The sequence below is a fragment of the Anarhichas minor genome, unplaced genomic scaffold (assembly GCF_050575085.1).
Source record: "Anarhichas minor isolate MPS153535 unplaced genomic scaffold, ASM5057508v1 ptg000045l, whole genome shotgun sequence".
NCBI lineage: Eukaryota > Metazoa > Chordata > Actinopteri > Perciformes > Anarhichadidae > Anarhichas > Anarhichas minor.
The window spans coordinates 7432654-7452228 of record NW_027466491.1 but is presented as its reverse complement, the minus strand read 5'-3'; positions in this window follow the sequence as shown (position 1 = coordinate 7452228).

The following is a 19575-nucleotide window of genomic DNA, read 5'->3' as shown; positions in this document are numbered from 1 at the left end:
GGCTACTGAACTCAGCTTCACTCTTTCTGTGAAGCCAAGAGCTGGCACCGTCAGATCAAGGCTCGTGTGGGAATTTGCATTGTTAGGACAACCGTTAATGATTTAATACACTGTCTCACTGCGGGAGGGAAGGATAAAAATAGAGGAAATGTGAGTGACAGAGCAGCGAAGGAAAAGTCAAGTGGGTCTGAATACAGCATTATAAGGATTGTTAGGACATGTTGAGAGGCTCCCTGCAGTGATCCCGGCAGGAGAGCCAGAATACGGGTAAGTCAGAGTCCCACCCCTCATTAGTGATCAGTGTCTCGGCCAGCACTCTGCCTTTGTCACTTGACTATGTGGGCTATTAAAAGTGAAAACAGACAGAAGGGGGAGAGTGTCTGATGCAGACTCGGGAACAGGGAGACCGCTTTTATCTCCGGCGAAGAAAGGCAACCTGTCTGGAGACATTTCGCTTGGGAACATGGGCGGCAGCCCTGCCAAGTATCTGACATCTGTCCAGTCAGAAAGATAGGGATCGTCCACTGTGGTAGAGAGGAGCCGGGCATCTGACCAGCCACCTGTCCACCTTGGTACATAGGCGCTGGTAAATTGGCGAGGCCAAGATTGTCGTCGGCTAGTCAGAGCCGAGATAGTATTAGGCTGGGAAAGTAGACATTCTTGGTAGTCAACGGACAAAGTGCCAGTGAGGAGTCAAGTTTTTCCGTGGAAGTGAGTTCAAAACCTTCACATGATGTTTGGTCAGTTTGAATATGTACTTCCATGCACACATCAGCACACTTTCCAAAGTGTCAGGTGCTGCCACGGCACATTGCCAAACTAGCGCCTAACAAACTGGACTGGCTGTGGTGTGAAATATGAAAATATGCCTCACAGCGAGTCCATCTGGTTAACCATAGTGTCCTGGCTACAGCTCCACGGTGTCCGAGGAAATAACTTGACACGCGTCTCCCTTCCCGCTTTCCTCTGCAGCCTCCTCCTGTGTTCTCCCTCCAGCTGGCTCCTCTCTTCAGGCATCTGTGAGCCTCGGCACTTGCACTGGGAGGTGTCAGTATTTGCTTTCAAGGCGTTTAGCTAATGCTATCGTGCCCCAGGGTGATGAAGGGGGGGAAAAACATGCAGCAAATGCCTCTCCATATGGGTGCATAACTAAGTGTTTGGCATGGCTGACGCCAACTACCCTCAGCTTGGTCAGTCATAGCCAGTTCTTTTGTTCTTATAATCAATGGGGCTTATCTGCTAATGAATCAGAGAAAGGATAAAATGGAAGCCGTTTTGAATATGCTTCAATGCCTTAATATTACTCACAGAAACCAGGGGAAGCCAAATAATGAAGTCACATTTCTGACACACTCACTGAGTGATCATATCAAAAAGGATCAGTCAGAATCAGTCAGTCAGAATGGCCTGTTAACAGGCGATGCATGTTTGACAAGCAACCTGGCACAAAACTTCCTCGAACCAAAAATCCATGCAGCCTTTTATTTCGTGTGCTGCTCAAAAGTTTTATCAGCAGAGACGTAATTTTGCATGTTTTTTTTAATGTACCTTTCTTTGTTTAATCAGCCACCGGAAGTGTAAGTAAACCCACCTTGTCTTGAGACAGTTGCAACTGCATCTGAATGCTCCTTTAATGAAGTGTTAAAGCAGATTAATCCACCCACCTACAACTAAACCGACACACGGCCGACTTCTACTGCTGTATAGCGTGCATCCAGTGGAGGCTTGGGCCCGAGTGACACCTCTGTCATCCTTTTTATGCGCAGTGTCGAGCCATAAATGGAATGCATTAATGTAACATGATTTCATGCGGCCCACCTATATAAAGTGCTGCCATATCTGCTTCATCGGGAGTCCCTGCTCCCGTGACTTTCACTCGCAGCATTTATTGGCACATTAGTGATTTCATACAGATGGTAAGCTCTGCCGATGGCTTAGCCCGTCTCTTCCCTCAGAGAGGTGGAGCACACGCTCGAGGGAGTGAAGTCAACAATTAGATGCCTCTAAAAAGAACATTTCAATCACACTAGGCAAAATGGGGGGGAAAAAAATATGTTGTATGGTTTGATTACTTTTATTTGTTGGAATTGAAAAAGCATCTGTGCATGTGTGTATTGTGTGGATCCATACTGTCAGTAAATACACCGGCGGATGCTTTGATGCTGTTTTGCTGTACAGTATTCAGATACTCATTTAGAAGATAATTTATATCCTCAGCGTGCGCTGCAGCTCTTTTTGTTATTTACACTGTAAACATTGTGTTGTTGATGGCACCGGCAGATGGAACGAGAAGTCAACTCATATCGTCTGCCTTTACTCATCACCCGGGCTCTTCAGTCTCCTTTTGTACGGCCGCCGCGAGCAGACGACGAGGGCCACTTAAGAGTTGAGCTTCCTCTCTGTGGCCTGATAAATCCCGTCGACAGAACAGCGTGTCATGAGAGCTGCAGAGGTGGCATCAGCGTTGGGCGAGACGGCAAGAATTGGAAAATGGAAATTGAGCAGAAGCACTTCAAAAGAGGATTCAATCAAAGCTGCGTTCACTGGTCAAGCGGAATGAAATGAAAGGACGGTTTCAAGTTAGATGATCAGGATTTCTGTGGAAACGGTGGAAAGCTGTTTTGTCCAAGAAATAGACTAATGACAACGGTCGAGTACTGTGTTACTGATCCTTGATTCATTTTTAATGTGCCCTGTGCAGAATGTGATATTATCCTTGCAGTAATGACTTGTTAGCTCTGGGCCCTGGACGCTCAGGCCAGAGGGTATTCTCATGATTTACTCCTCGCCATTTTGTACTTCTGTATTTTCACTGGCCCTGATCCAAGGGAAGCTCCATGTAATCATGGCTTACGCTTGGTAATGCATTGCGTTACGACCTTGCTGTTGAAGGTCTGTGCTGCGTCTGACTGGTAATGGTTATTGTGTTGAAGTCATGACCCTCGATTTAGCTCGTTAGTTTTCACACAGCCATGAGAGTGAAGCTGATAAACAGCCACGCCTGCAAGCGGTTTTCATTCCTGACCTTTAACCTCCCTGTATATATATTGGACTTAATATATAGTTATGGCTCAGTGCTTTCCATTTTTACACCTTTCCAAGCACACAAACATAGATGTTTATCAGTACAAGCATTTTTAAAATGTTTAGCCATGCTAGCGGCGTAACTCCAGTGACGGCAGTTTCAGTCGGCAATATCTCAACAACTATTGGATGGATTGCCATAAAATCAAACACCCATGGTGGCCAGAGGATGAACCCTAATGACGTTGGCAAAAACTTTTCTTCTGTTTACTATTTATAGTAATAGCCTAGATATATATTTGGGTACATTTTATGAATCTAAAAATATAAGGTTATTATCTTCCGGCGATCCAGGGACCTCTGTGCCACCAACACCGGCACAGAGCTTCAGAGATCCAGGGCTGAGAGTAGGTGGGCGGGCAGGTGTCGAATCTGTGCAGAGCACTGACAGTATGATAATAACATCCAAAACACAAGACCCACTGTCAGCGGTTGAGAAATACTTTCAAAACTAATGTTAAAAATACAAAAGCTACCTTAAGGGCAGTAGCCCCAACTAGTGGAAAAGTCACGCCACACCACTGAAGAAATGAAAACAATACAGGCTGGGTCTGTTTCTTTGCGTTCTCCAGGCACACCAAATCGCCCAAAATATTTGACGCATTTGTAATATATCCCTATGGGCTTTTCAAAATGTCCATTAGCGGACAAAATGTCGTTCTACTTACGCAGAGGATGAGTAGGTGGCCCTTAAATGTGTTTTTTAAACCAAATTTCCCCACACACCCAACATTTGTCGGGTTTCCTTCACACCGATAACAGACAAAAAAATGTCTGAAAAATGCTAAGTAAGTTACTAGGGAAAATTGGTTGAATTGCTTCTTTTTTCCTTTCAAGTTGCTTTATGACGAAGTTGCAGAGATCTGTTCTGTTTCTTTAAAGGGAAACCTGAGAGAGTACTGAATGAAAGGATACCCGAGCAGTCACCTTTTCATGGGTACATTAAATGTATAACAAGTTCTCAGACTGGATAGCCTGTTGACTGAAATATCAGATTGCCTCATTATGTGTATGAAAATAAGTGATTTTTGTTGCGAGTTAATGTAATATTGATACATTTGCCCGCGTTTGAATTCAGTCCAACTGAAGCTGATGAGAGAATTTTGTGAGGCCACCACTCTGTCATACCGTGACCCATAATAGGGTCTTTAGAACTCCTTTTTAGGCTTTATTTATGCATTATTTAAGGCGGCAGTGTATGATACAGTGACCTATTATATAACAGACTATTTTTAAAAACCAATTACCACCCCCAACTTCCTGGGAGAGAGACGAAGACAGAAAGCATGAGAGAGAGAGAGAGAGAGAGAGAGAGAGCTATTTCCTTCAAGGTGGAGAGGAGCTTTTTATTGTACCCTGCTGTACCGGTTGCAAACCTATTGTCTCTCCTCCCTCACCCCCTCACCCCGGACATCAGCAGGCAATATCTCAGCTGTATTAGAGAGTAGTAGGAGGTGGCATCTCTCCTTCCTTTCTCCTCCTCCTCCTTGGTGGTTCAATTAGAGAAGTCTGAAAGGCACTCCTGCGCAGATAACACAGCAATTTATGCCCCAATATAGCCGCTCTCCGGTCACAGGTTCCCAGCTGCAAAGAGCCTCACACACCTCAGGTCTTGAATTAGCAACAAGTGCGCCCGAGTGGTCATCATTGCTCCCTCCTAATATGGTGTAGGAGGTGCCTCTCATGGAACCAGCCCGCGTGAAGGAAACTGACCATATCTTTATTTAAATGCCTCGTCATTGTCCTCCTCCCTTCGATCACAAGACAAAACCAGCCCCCCGCGAAACAATCAGGTGGGCACGGGGATGATAAGTATTATGAGCCGATAACAACCTTGGGGGAGCTCTTATCAGTCAAATTAGTGCATTAATGGATTCATGGTCAGGTCCTGATGCTTTTAGAAGACGACTCATGCTTTTAACAGCCTCACAAGCTCTCGCTCTGCGTAAGTGGAGCTTAAGCTTAAAAGGTGTCATTCCATCTGCAGATAGATGGTCTTGTGGTTTTTGTGAATTCAAAAGGATCCAGTGGAGCTACAACCAGAGACTGAGGGCCGGTAAATGGGCCGATGGTGCCTTACTCAATATGATCCGGTAATCATGTTAAGTTTATTGATGAAATTCTACATCCTTTCCCCTTCTTCTTTGTTTTCATTATCAATAAATGTGTCGATCTTGCATGAATGGTTTCAATGTTCAAAAGCTTAACCAGTGTTAAGCTGTTACATTTGTGCCAAGGTTTTTCTTTTTAAACCGTTTTAGCTTCAGTTTTCATGAACTGCAACAACCTTGCGAATGTTTTAAAAACGGGTCGATTCACAAAGAAGTACAAGCTGAGGCAGCGAAACATTTACAAAAAAAATGTTTTCGAATAGCTGGAGGTACAAATCTCACCTTGACTGAAATAAATCAAGGAATACATCGCAGCGGTCTTGTGATTGTTATTCGTCATCAGGATGATTTCAGATGGGTGAAGCATTGAGTGAAATTATCTAGGAAACTACACCCTCCACTACGCTAAATGTTGTTAACAATATTAATGAGTGGGGTCATGCAGCAGCATGACCCCACAGTGGTCACATATTTGTCAACAGTTGGCTTATTAGGATAGTATATTAGTGCTCGTATCCCGGAGTGGGAATGGTTTCATCACACACAGAAACACACTAGCACATGCATTCATGGAGTCACATGTGCAGTGCAATATCCTACATCCATACAGCTGCATTTTTTACACATGCAGACAATCTTGGATGTGCTGTATATGTTCATGCGTTCACACACACACACACACACACAGTTTTACTGTTCAGAATTCCAATTACTGCCCGTACCTACCTGCCTGCCCCATGTTGGGGATGAAATGCCAGGCGGTGTGACAGGAGCAGGTGGATATTATGCTTGTGGAGCAAATGTGGCAACCAAGGCCTGCGGGAGAGAAAGACAGAGGGTGGGAGGGGAATATTAACGGGGGAATAAAATGATGGTGACAGCAGAAAATGGCAGCGCACTCCAACATGGTGCTTATGGATTTATTTGCTGTGTGTAGAGGGGAGATAGAGAGATGGTGTGTCAGTGTAGCTCTCTGTGTGACACTATGCCATCACTCTCTGTGGTAGGGTCTCACTCACATGAGATCTACTTTATGTAATCACATAATGATCCCTACTTTATGCATCAGGGATGATATCTGTCATGATGGTGCACTGACACATGATTTTTCGGGGATTCGATTTTCACATTTTAGTCATGTAATTTCCTGCAGTTTGCAAAAGGAGTTATTTTTCTTCTAAAACTCCAGCAGCTTGCATATCAATATGTTTTTATCTCTATAGAAAACTCCCCTTTCTTCCTTCGACTACAGGTCTTATTCTCTCCCATCACTTTTAACTTTCTGCTTATCAGTTCCCTTGCGGAGGTCTGGGATGCAGTGTTGTAAATAAAAGCCAACTTTAAATTGACTCCAAAACCAAGTTATTTGGAACTGAATAAGAAATTTGTTCATTGCTTTGCAAAATGGCCAGCAAAATGAGGCCATTAGAGAATATTCACCATGGCCACCGTGCCCCAGCAGTTGCATGGTTTAAGAATGTAAATTTTAAGCACTTTCCATAATCAATTGTAAGGCGTGCTAATTATCAACAACAAATAGATGAATCTTAATGGATTATACAATAAACAACATGTGTTTCCTCAACACACTCATTACCAACTCTTCAAATACCAAATTTGGTCAATGCCCCTTAGCATCTGTGACGGACGCACTAGATACCCCTCTAGTGTTGATTTTCAGGCATGTCAATATACACTCATGCATGGCGTCCTTTAATAAAATATTTCCACTCACAGGATGTTGGGTTTAGGCAACAAACAAGAGCTTGGTTGATATTAACTTGACTTATTTATGACACGCTAGGCAGGAAAATATAATTTGTAGCTACCCTGTCACTGTATCTTCCTGTAGTCTGGTGAAAAGACAAAACTATAAAAAATAAGACCAAAACAACCCAAAGCGGAAGTTTTCTAACTTCAACAAGTTCAAGAAAGGTTGCCTATAGATTTGTTTTTTGGTAGTGCATTTCATGTGTCCCTTTGATGATTTAAGAAAGATGTATTTCTCTCTGTCACCTCTAGCTCTCCTTCATAGTGCATGCACACAACACTGCGTCTGCAACAGGGACCACCTGATAATAGAATTAGATGCTGAGCTCTTGCATCTATTATCTGGTTGCTCTTCCATGTTAGGACTCCTGCTGCTTCTCAGTCATCCTTTCTTCCCAACATCCTTGAGGGCGGGATAAGTTGAAACGTTGTATTGATTTCTGCCCTTTTTTCACATTGCTGCCTTGAGTGGTTGGCTGGTTTTGGTTGTGTTGCTTTAATTCTTTTTCAGGCACAGCTACAGCGTAACTTGTCAGATAAAACAGACAGTCAGATCGAGGTGTAGAAAGTAATTACAGCAACAGTTTGAAAAAAAAAAAAAACATCGAGTCTGGTTGGAGAGCAAAGATGAAGAGCCTGAATAAGTGAAAAACATATAATTCAGAGACATCAAAGACTTTTGTAAATGTATCTCCAAAATCCAAAGGGATTTTTTTTTTGTTCACTTACATTTTGCACTTTTCATCTCCTTTCTCCTGGATGGTAAAAAGGTATCCAGTGTTCATGTCAGTGTGAAGGTTTTTTCAGGTTCAGATTCTGGGCCTCTTACCAGTTGGGCGTGCCCGGAAAACCTCTTAAGGGAGGCGTCCAGGAGTTATCCTGATCAGATGACACCAAATTAGAAAAACAGGCCCATATTGACTTGAAGGAGATGCGGTTCTACGACCAGCTTCCGACGGATGTCTGAGCTCCTCACCCTATCTATACAAGGCTGAGTCCAGCCATCCTGCAAAGGAAAGTCATTTTGGCTGCTTGTATCTGCAATCTCGTTTTTTTCGGTCATGACCTAAAGCTCTTGACCATAGATTAGGGTTGTAACGTAGATTGACTGGTAAATCTAGATCTTTGCCTTCCAGCTCAGTTACTGTCCTGTCCATCTAACGCTACATTTGACTTTCACTTGTGAACAAGACTTGGGGCAGTGACTCACTCCCAACTTAAAGGAGCAGCCCACTGTTTTCAGGCTGGGAGTATTGACTCTCAGCCCAACCACTTCACACTGGGCTGAAAAATTCCCCAGTGCATGCTGGAGGTCCCGGTCTGATGAAGCAAACAGAACCACATCATCTGCAAAAAGCAAAGACGCAATTCTGAGGTCCCCAAACCACACACTCTCCTCCCCCCGGCTGCGCCTTCAGATCCTGTCCATGAGAATCAAAAATAGAATCAGTGACAAGGGACAAGCCTGGCGTAATCAAACCCAATGGGAACGTGTTTGACTTTGTTCCGACTATTTAGACAGAGCTCTCACTTTGGTAACTCAAGGACAGGATGGCATGTAACAAAGACACCGGTACCCCATATTCCAACAATACCCCTCACAGAACCTCCCGGGAGACACAGTCATAAGCCTTTTCCGCGTCCAAAAAACACATTTAGACTGGATGGGCGAACTCCCGTGACCCATCCAACAGCCCTGCAAGGGTATAGAACATATCTACTGTTTCACTGTTGAAATAAATTTTCCTGGGTGTCTGATACCCCAATAACTGGAGCACATGTAATAGGGATGTGAGGGTATGTTGGACAAGAAAGATTGGGAACCACTGCTCTAAACCTTGCCTTTAAGTCATAATACACAATAGGAGGGGAGATAATAGGGGAGGAAATCTCATTTGATCTCATTCTTGTTCATCTCATTCATTCTCACTGCCCTGTGTTCAGATACAAAAGGGAAAACACCATTTTGCTGGTCCCCCCTTGAACCCCTTCAAGGACCCTCAGATCCTCAGACGTTGCATATCATTAAACTACAGATACTGAGAAAGGAAATGGGGAACAGCAGGAGGGTCTGCTTCCCTGCAATGTCCCTTCCCCTCTTTATGTCACCACTGATTCCTCCCTCCAGGTGCACAAAAAAAAGAACAGACTCACTACATTGCTCACCGCGTTTGTTTTAAGTGCAGAACTTGAAAGGCTTCACACTCTGCTCTTGTTAATTAGGCAATTGAGAGATCTAAGGCCCGGGGGTAATTTGGGTTAAAACAGCAACGTGTGTCAAGCATTTATCCGAATGGCGTTTGCCATCCACTACAAAGGTAGGGGGCAGCTGTGATCTGAAAGCGAGCTCTTTCAATATATCCTCTACTTACACATGCGCCCGTGTCTATTAGTGGGTGATGAGCAGATTGGCCGACTTGCTGGGGTACGTACTGTTGCCTCTATACTCAATATGCCCAAGTAATGAATTGGATCTGAATGAAGGCTACGGTTAGATTAGTTGATTTCCTTTCTCTCAGACTTGGAGAGTTTTCCTCTCATCTCCTGTACCCAAGTTTGGTTTGCAGGAGAGAAAAAAAAGCAAGAGGAAAAAATGAGGCAAAAATGATTGATTTTAATGGATTTAGCTGGAGGAAAAAGGAACCAAGTTCATTAAATAACAATGAGAGAGCATCACAATGTAACTTCAAACGATCCCTCTATGAGTAAGCTGTTTTTCTGTGGCACAGGCAAAGCAGCCATTTAATATCATGCCTGTTATTCATGAAAGAAGCAACCGTAACCTTGAACAAACCTTGTTTACAAAGAAATTTAATTTATAGCTCCAAACGAAGGAGGAAGAGACTCGTATAGAATATTGCCCTGAGCTCCGGTATATCTCCACTTATGTGGTTGCCTCTCTATGGAGGATGTGTTGTATCTTTTGTAGCTCGTTTGTTCTTTTACTGAACACAGCTGTTGTGATCGACAGTGAGCTTCTGAAGCTAAATAAAGTCATGCTTCAATTCAGAAACAAAGTAAAAACAAATTAAAATACAGTCTATCCTGTCTAAATAGATTCCCCCATCTTATTGTTGTCCTCCAAATCAGTAGTTATTTTATTTGTCAATTGAAAAACATAGTAACTGTTAATCAATCCTCGTACAGGACTCCTGCATGGCCTTTCTCTTATTGCTGTGTTGCTTTATACCTTTGTTTTCTTACCTCTTTGCCTTGTAATCTGGAATCTTTACCTGAACCCTACAACCTGTATCCCAAAACCTGTACCTGTAACTTTTTCCTGCACCAATATGGCTACCTGTGCATTCTCAGTCACTCGTCAGTCCTCTACACTTTGTTGCCAGATTTCACCATGTGACTGTTATAAAAACAAACTATCTATAACACACTAGTGATTTCATATTCAGGCGATCAGGCGATGTTACAGGCGAGTAGAGGGCGATGTTCCCTCTTTTATTCAGGAGCATTGGGAATTTCTTTGGCCTTGGAAGATTATTTGGTGCCCTGGGCAGTGAGCTACCACGGCTCTGCTTTTCCTTGTAGCCCTCAGCACTCGCTGCCTCAACATGCCCGCTCCTCTCTTACCGTTGTCAGAGAAACAATCTGTCTTATCTAAAGGTTGCTCAAAGAAACGCAGGCAAGGCGTTTTTACTCCCAGATAAATGTGACAACAGCGAAACCAACTGTTACAACAAATAGGCCGAAGATTGTGTGATCTTTCTCGTTCAACTTTATTGTTCAGGAGCAATTATATCGGGAGATTCTAACAGACTAGCAGCCTGCCCTCTGAAGCCTTCGGGGCTTCTTTATCATTAGCCGCTTGTTGACAGCAAGGCTATTGTGTATTAACTGCCTCGCCACGTGTTGATGGTGCCCCACCTCTATAATATTAGCTTACATCCACTATAAAAAAAACATTTCCCACTTGGATGATATCCCACATATCACATATCTAGCCTTTCATCCAAAGCTGCCTTAGGCAAAAGGAAAACATGGTCTGAATTTTTACGCAGAGCTAAACTAGTAAACTGTTAAAGCTGACTCTTCCCCTCAAAACTCCTGGGAGTCCCAGAGGAGTCGCCACTCTGGCTGGGAGCAGTGCTTGTCCAAAGGATGCTTCATTACACCAATCTTGAGGCATGACCACGGGCTAGAGGTTAATGTGTTAATGTGCTGATCCTGAGATTTTTCACAGTCGGGTCAGCAGACCTGTTCGGAGAGTAGCTTCCTTGCAGACTGATGCTCATGCAGTTTGGCAAGACATCTAGTCCTTCATCTTATGCAGTCATAGGGGAGGTGTTAGGGGGCACAGACAAATTACCCTGATCACAGGGGGCCCGGGCCCAAAAGCTCCAGCTTAGCATCAACATGAATAGGATGTCCTTTCTCTAATTAGGCAGGCCCCATCACATGTCCTCCAACACACACAGATGTCTTGGCTCAAAAGGCGAAGCCATCATGAGAGCCCCAGTCAAAAAGTCTAATCTGCAAAAACCCAGTCATGTGTGAAAGCCACCCATTTATTTTCACGCCGCTTGCCTGTGATGAGCAAAGTCACTACTCTTTAGGCACCCGTTCTCCAGACTAGCGGTTGCCATTAATGATTACCTGCCGGGCCTCGGCGGAGAGATGAGCGTAATTAATTAAACATGTACACCAGGCCTTATTTTAACTGAATTTTCCACTGGATGATATAGGTGTCACTCAAAGCCAAGTGAGTCGCAGCCAAGTCTCCGAGCATCAGTGGCTGTCATACTTTTGGTTGTGAGAAAAGGCGGAGGCAAGTGCACATTTGTCATCTCTGAAATTACGATTGGATGAGGGACCAGTCATATTAGTCATCATTAGAGGAGAGGAGGAAGGAGGAGGAGGAGGAAGGAAATGGGAATTCCCATCTTATAATGCAGTCAAACAGACTTGCATTAAAACTGCATTTCTCTTCCTGACAATTGCAAAAGTGTTTTGAAAAGAGACTGTGGCACGGGAATAGACATGTTTTAAGAGGACGAGAAGAAGCTCTACTCGTCTGCTTAATAGAAAAAGGTTGACACAAGAAGTCTGTTTCACATTCATCTGCTGAAGGGTTGAATTTCAGCTTTGCTCCCCTTTTTGAAACTGAGTGCAAGTGTTCACATGCAACGTGATTTTGTGACATAGTTTGGGAGCCAATCGTGGTTCAGTTTGCAAGTGTGTTGCAGAAACTAGAACCCTCCATTGAGCGTGCACCGAGAATGGACTTTTCAGAGAGGGACCTCTTGTGTCCAGTATATTCACAGATTAGGAGTAGATATTACGGATTTTTTAACTCGGGGCACTGACCAAGTGTCGATAAGAGTGAGAACGGGTTGTCTGAAAACATGTCTGTACAGCAAACAATAATTGGAATCATCAAGAGGTAATCGACAGATTTCATCACTCTTTGCCGTTGTATAAGACCCAGTCATTGTTCTGCAGTATTGCAGCCAGTTACCTCATTGTTACAGCTCTCGTGGCCTCACGCACTCATTGAGGTCGCATTGCTGCCAGTGAATACAGATGTAATCTCTCAACTGTGACATACTGCTTGATCCTATTCTGGTGGCAGACCGCAGCACGATTGCTCATCTTCCCCCAATGTTCACAAACCACTGTCTTATTCTCACCCTGTGTCACCCCCTCCATTTTCTCACATGTGTCTATCTAATGGGACCGCGCCCCGTCTCGAGATGCTTCATTAAGATGACAGACGCCAGGCCGACAAGCTCAGTCTCTTCCTTTGCATTCCGGCCAGAACGCTCCCGGCAACCCACTTTCCTCTTTTGCGAGTCTTATTCGGTGACCCCTCTTTCACCTGGCATTAAGATGCATCACTGCAATCAGAGGGAGCGTAAAAGAGAGTATAGTCTCGCTGGAGATGCACCCGAGAGGCACCTAGGATCTGATTAACCAAACCTCACTGGAGGAAGACATTTCGTTATATTAACAACAGAGTGTAAATGTACTCCGTCATAGGAGAGAGATATCAGTCAGGGGAGTCAGCGAAAGTGGAGCACGAAATCAGATGCTTATTAAAATATATCGGGCAGGAGCGTCTGTGTTGATCCCATTGCAGGAATAATTTATAGGGGGTAAAACCATACTAATGAATTAACTTTAGAATGATCCCCTCCCTTGGGGAGTAAAAGGCAGGGTCTACAGTGACGGTGAAGTGGTGGAGAGTTGAAGCGGCACACTCACTAGAATGACAGCGATGAAACGTATCAGACAATTTAAAATACAATCTGACAGGCAAAATTAGATAACATAGTGTGCTTTCTGGTTGAAAAAAGTCTAAGATATCTGATTGACTGTGCGACAGGGACGATCTTCTTGATTGAACTTGATCTAAGAGCTAGTACTCTCTATTTGATGTTTCAGATTCAATCAGGAAGGAAATCAAGCTGTCAGACAGTAACATAGTCAGAAATAATTGTCAGTGAGACGATGCTCTTAATGTCAGTTCTGATGTAAATTACCACCCAAACAATCTGTGGTTTTTAGCACAGATTGACACGTTATGGCTTCAAAAAGAAGTAAACTGCGGAAAACGTTCATACTCAGAAACAGCGCGTTCATGTGTAGGAGAGACAGCAAGGAGAGACATGGGTTCAAACCCCGCTGGGATCTTTCTCTGTAGGTCTGTGTGTTCTTCCCATGTGGATTTCCTGGGGGTGCTCCAGTTTCCTCCCACATCAAAAGACATGCGTGTTAAAGGGTATGCTTCTGACATCGCACTTCATTAAGGTGCCGGTCTTACATCAGGAGCTATTCGAGCGTCAGAATGTAGGTTCATCTAAATGCAGAAGACAAATTCCTGATAGGAGTGAAATGTTCTTTTGAAAAACGTGATAATACTGTAGATTCAGACTGAAAAGGCTACATTCAAATCGTGCCTACTGTCGCTTAAAAACCTGGTGTGAATACAGCCCAAACAAGTGTAGTCAGTCTTGAAATGAGACGCATCTTAATTGCAGATGACAAAAAGGGACAGTTTTTTTAGGGCCTGGTCACAGAAGCATTTAAAACTGAAATTTTATGGTGAAATCAATTCATCTCTATGGGTTTAACTTACTCCGTCTGAGTGTAAACTGTGCGCAGTTATGAGACAGGAGTCATTGGTACAAATACATCGTTTTCCCAAGCTTTGTAAAGCTCTTTACCTCTTCAGTAAAACTCTTTATTGAATGAAATGATGTACAATCCTGAAAACAAAATGCCAGCGGGAGTAAAGGGAACACACCTGGGAGAAATAGGAGGTGGCACTGGGAGCTATTTAGTGTTCCTGACTGGCTAGCATATTACCAGTCAGCTTATCTTTTTTTTTGTCATTAAAAACGAGAGTGAAAAGAGCTTTTTTTTATTTTTAACATGAAACACATTCATTATGTAACTCATTGAATACTAATTAGCACTTTACCGCATTTGCCGTCTTATGCCAAACAGGCCATAGCTGCTGCCATCTATCTGAAAAATAAAACCGTGAACAGCAGAGGCATTGCCGCAGTTTGTGAGGCGGAAACAAGATTCCCCCAGAGAAGGTCAGTGGCTGCACCGTCCACCATCAGGGGGTCTTTTTGTTCTCTGATAGCTCCCATGTTCTCGGCGTTAATCGCTTAATTAACTGCACTTTCTTCAATTCAATTAAAGGGAGCGTAATGGTGTACAAAGCGCGGTACAGCGTTGACCCTTGAGGCGATCCACAGTCCCTCGACAATTACCCAGCCTTCTACAAGAGCCGTCTGAGGGGGGCAAAGGATTATTATGCGAGCTCTTTATGGAGCGGTTCAATCTGTAGGCAATATTGCTGCATGGAAATAATGTGCATGTGAATTAAGTTACTGTAGATTATCGTGATTGAATCAATTGAGTGCTTTCACTGCTTCATGAATAATTCACTTTTGACTGAGTTGAATAAATTGTGCCAAACTGGCATCCATTTATATTTTTGTTACCTCACTGACCTGACGGGTGGGGAAGTCTCCGAGAGGTGCTATTATTTCTGTAACTACTGTACTGTGAAACTTACTGTTGCGGTTTTTATGTGAAACAATCTGAACTGTAACCGGATTCTAAAGCAAGTCGTATGATATTCATGGGAAGTGCTCGGCAGCTCTGTTTGAAATAAAATATTGGCTCATTTAAGGTTTTTTTGAGGCCTCCTTCCCATTAGCCTTTATATTTGGTGTTTAAATGCAAGCCAACTAATCTCAAACCCCGGTGAACACTGGGTGTAAAATGAGAAATTACAGTCCAATGTTATCAACCTCTTCGCACATTGTTTACAAGCAACCTAATCTAAAGGGAAATTTACTGTATAATTGCATGTACATCTGGAGCAGCGCCTTGGTAGTTAAGAGACAGATGACAGGATGCTGCGATTGGACTGTCTGATGAAGACAGGGTCAAGAAGAGAAGGCTTATTTTTGTGCTCCCACTCTAATGCGTCCCCCCGTGCCTGTCCGACCCTTTCTTGGCTCTCATCATTAAACTGCATATGCAGCAAAGTTCCCCGCTCATAATGTACCTCTTCTGGAGTTAATTAATGGCCTAATTAGGTGAACTCATTAATTAACTCACTGTAATTCTCTTATTTCATCCACTCATTAGCCAACAATATTCACAATTAGCGGCATTAGGACGATTATTGCACGGCAGGCTGGCCAGCGCCGGGTCTCATTCAGCGCTGTAGGCATCCAGCGGTGGACGCTGTGAGGTCTGATATCGACTTCATAACTCAGACTGATGGGAAGGTTTTAAATAAAAAGAGAAAGATGTCGTTCCCACCACCGAGGTTAGTGTAGGTCAGACACGAAAAAGATAACATCATCAATAAAAAAATCCAGAACAATAAGGCGAGCGTATCAGTGGAACCCGAGAGCAACATTAGGTTCTCAAGGGAACTGGAATCGCAGCCATTAGCAAGCAAGCAACTGTTCAGATGTCAACACTGCTCACCTCTGCTTTGATTCTAAATGCATTCATGTAGCCTAACAAAATCATTATTAATTTAAATTGGCTATCGGTGCTACTGTATAACACTAAAATATAAATATTAACGACTTATATTATTTGACCCCCCCACCCCTCGCAGTCATCGATCGCCTTACTGAAGGGGAGACGTTTTTCATACCGAACCATTTCTTCTTTATTTCAGTGACCGTTCGACCCTAAAGTGACAGCGCATTAACAATACTCGTTATTTCTCCCCGTTCCTTGACTTTAGCAGGCCCCTTAATTCTGCTGCTGTTGCTGTTAAAAATGATATAGATTTTCCTTTATGGATCTCTGAAAGCAGGACTTCAATAAAGGACATAAGGGGCAGGAAGTGTAGCCTTATATGATATCACCGGGGCCATAATTATGCTTATTTACAATTCTCATAAACGGACGCTCATTTACCAATAGGTGGCGTTCATCATGTTCACGCTGGTCATTTACACAGCTCTCTGAAATCAGGAGTGTTTACTCTCGTGCGAGCCCACCACTAAAGAAAGGTAAGTAAGAAAAGAATGTTGTTGCATGAGGTCCATTGTCTTTTTAATTTGAGGCATTTTTCATTCTGCTAATGATCTTGTATTACAAACCTATTTCAGGCACACACGGAGAATAGAATGCAACTGCACAACAATGAGGATGAGTTTATTGATTTAAATCACCATTAATGTATGGCCGCATGGCAATTCATCACAAAATCTGAGCCAGCGCTGGAACGTCCTTTCCAATGTTTATTGTGCCGTACGTCGTTTCAGTAATTATAATTATGAGACTCTGCTCCAGTCAGAAAGCCAGTGTGTCCACACAAGAATGGTGTGTGTGTGAGAACTGCCCTGAGTGTGTTAATTACCACGCTGCACCTGCATGACAGCTGCTCGCCATGGCACACGTTTTGATTTATGACGGCAGCTAAGAGAAGACACAAAACTGTTTTCCATCATCTTGAAAGGAATAGGAGGCGAGTGGATGGTTCATCGCTTGATTAGTTTCTCCTGCATACGCTACATGGAAGGGTATAAAGCTGAAATAGGATATGCTCCGGCAAATGTCTACGTTAATGACGAAGCTGCTTAACAATGTCCCACTGTACCGTTGGAAAAAAAATATTCATTATTTTTGGTAAAACATCTTTCCATTTCTGTGCTTATAGGGAAGCAAAAATACAGCGTGACCACTATTAGGAAAGAGCTAATGCTAGGCTAACCTGTTAAGAGCTAATTGCGTTGCAGCACAGCTAAGGCTTCTTCAGTTTGAGCTAATCCTGTGTTAGCTTAAGTATTTAAGAAATCTAGAAACTGATAAGTCCATGATATGACATTAATTATATGAAAAATATTAGAATTTACAGACTTTATTGCAGTGTTTATTGATGTTTGTGGCTGCTTGGGGGAAACACAGCAACCTGTTTAAGCAACATTGGCGTGTAATCATCATTAGAAACAACGGTGATGAGAGAGGACTAAAAAGTTGCAGACTGTAAAACCAAAACGAGCTAAAAGACAATAAAATATGCTGAAAAGCTGAGGGCTACTGCAGACACAATTGGTAATTCCAGTAATGTTTTAACTATAAAGCTATTTTTACTAAGGCCTTCATTCAGATTTATCCGAGTTTTTCAAACTAACCAAGGTCTCTCACTTTTGGGTTTCATGACTCAACTCGGGGCTATTCCATTGAGAAAGAACAGAAAATACCAGATGGGTTCACTCGCCCGCTCTCCTCTGCCATCCACACTTGTCGTTGAGCAGACAGGCTTACCTTGCACTTGAGGTTTTTATAGTTTGCAGCATCTGAGAGGTGCAGGCCTCCTCTCCTATCGCAGCCCTGGTCTTAATCAGTGCCCCCCCGTGGCTTCACTGGGACACCAGGCAGGCGATGATTGGATGCTGCCATTTTGTGGTCCTGCAGAATTCTATGACAGACCTCAGGCAGGCATGGACGGCTGGGAGGCAATGTGGGGAAGGCGAGACGTAAACTGCATTGACAGGCAGCTGAATCTTAACCAAGCTCAGTTGTTTTAAGGAATATTATTCACAAAACAATGTTCCTGGGAGCATTGGCTGTTTGAAATGCCACTGACGTCCCTAATAAGAAACCAGTCTCCACATTGTGACCCAAGCTGATTTTAGAAGTCCCCAGCGGCCCCCACAGGCCATGAAATGAAAATGTGGAGTCAACCAGTCAAAGCCTGTCCTCTTTATTCCCTGTTATTTCTCTCTTCATTGACTCTCTGCAGCTTTCATAGCCAGAAGTGCCTCATTTTTTTTGGACGGAGTTATTCATAAGACTAGGACCGCTTTGATTATTCTCAGAGAAAATGCAAGCATGGCCGTTAATCCGGCCCCGGACCAAGATTAACTGCTGCCTCTAACTCTCCGTTTTGTTTGTTTGTCTATTTCACACATGCCCCCTTTGCTTATCTCCTGGAATGGTAAATGCCATTTGTTTTGTTCAAAGTAATTCAGGGTGTCTTGGAGTGTGATTGTGTTGCTGAGAAAGGCTGCCAGGGCACAGATAAGCATGTCGGTAGTACATCCTCTCTGCAGAGGCTGGAGTCCAAGACCCTTATAGACCCCTATATTATGTATACAATGAAGGATGGGTCTGTCGTATAAATGCATCAGCCACACGGTAAAGCCAAGGAGGTTATAGGTCTGATATTTGGATATTTGGACTTCTGCGTCCTTCCCCCAAGGGTGTCTTCAGCCTGCATGCAGTGTTTTATGAGCTCTACTTCTGCTATTTCTTCTTTGTTTTGAAAGAAGATTGCGCTGTTTCATCGTTCACGAGCTGAACTTTTTCTGCGAGTTTGACTGAAACAACAAAGGAAAAGTCTTACAAGTTACCATACACACGAGTATTGTTGAGTATTCCAACTGTTTTAAAGATATTTCAAAAACGATTTTCAGTGGGCCTCGGTATTGGATTTGAATACAAATCAGAGTTGTGATTTGTGAAGTGTACACCCGAGGCTTTAGCGACGCGTCCCTGGTCTCTGTGAGTCGGTCACGCGTCTCCACATAATGTTCTAAAAGTTGCCAGGTTTTCTCTCTGGCATACAGAGCGTGCGGCGATAACGACCCCACATCAGGCGCCAATCATGAAGCACATCTCAACGCAGAGCACACGCTCACTCTCATTCGTGTGAAAAATGGCCTCATCTGCGAGCGGCCTTATCGTCTATATTTCACTTGTGACCTGCACTCACTCCCCAAGCTCATTTACAGAAACATCCCATCATCTGCTCTCTACACCGCAGAGACAGGGAGAGACTGATACTTGTTTTTTTTGGTATTTTAAAAGGCATAGTTATAGTTCAGTAGACATTTATTGGCCCCGGTGAAGGTTTGCAATTCCTTTTCAACACAGAGAGACTTGTCTGATTGGAAAGCAGTTGCTCCTGTTCATTGCAGTGATACCTACAATACAAAGCTCGGCTAATGGCGCACATCCAATACGATTGGAATACGAAGTGAGAATAAATGAATGAACCCACTCTATATGCATTTCAGAGTAAATCCCTCGTAAAGGTTTGGTATTATCGCAGGTGTAGAGAGCAGGTTCTTCTTGTAATATGTCCAGCACTGATCAATAAAAC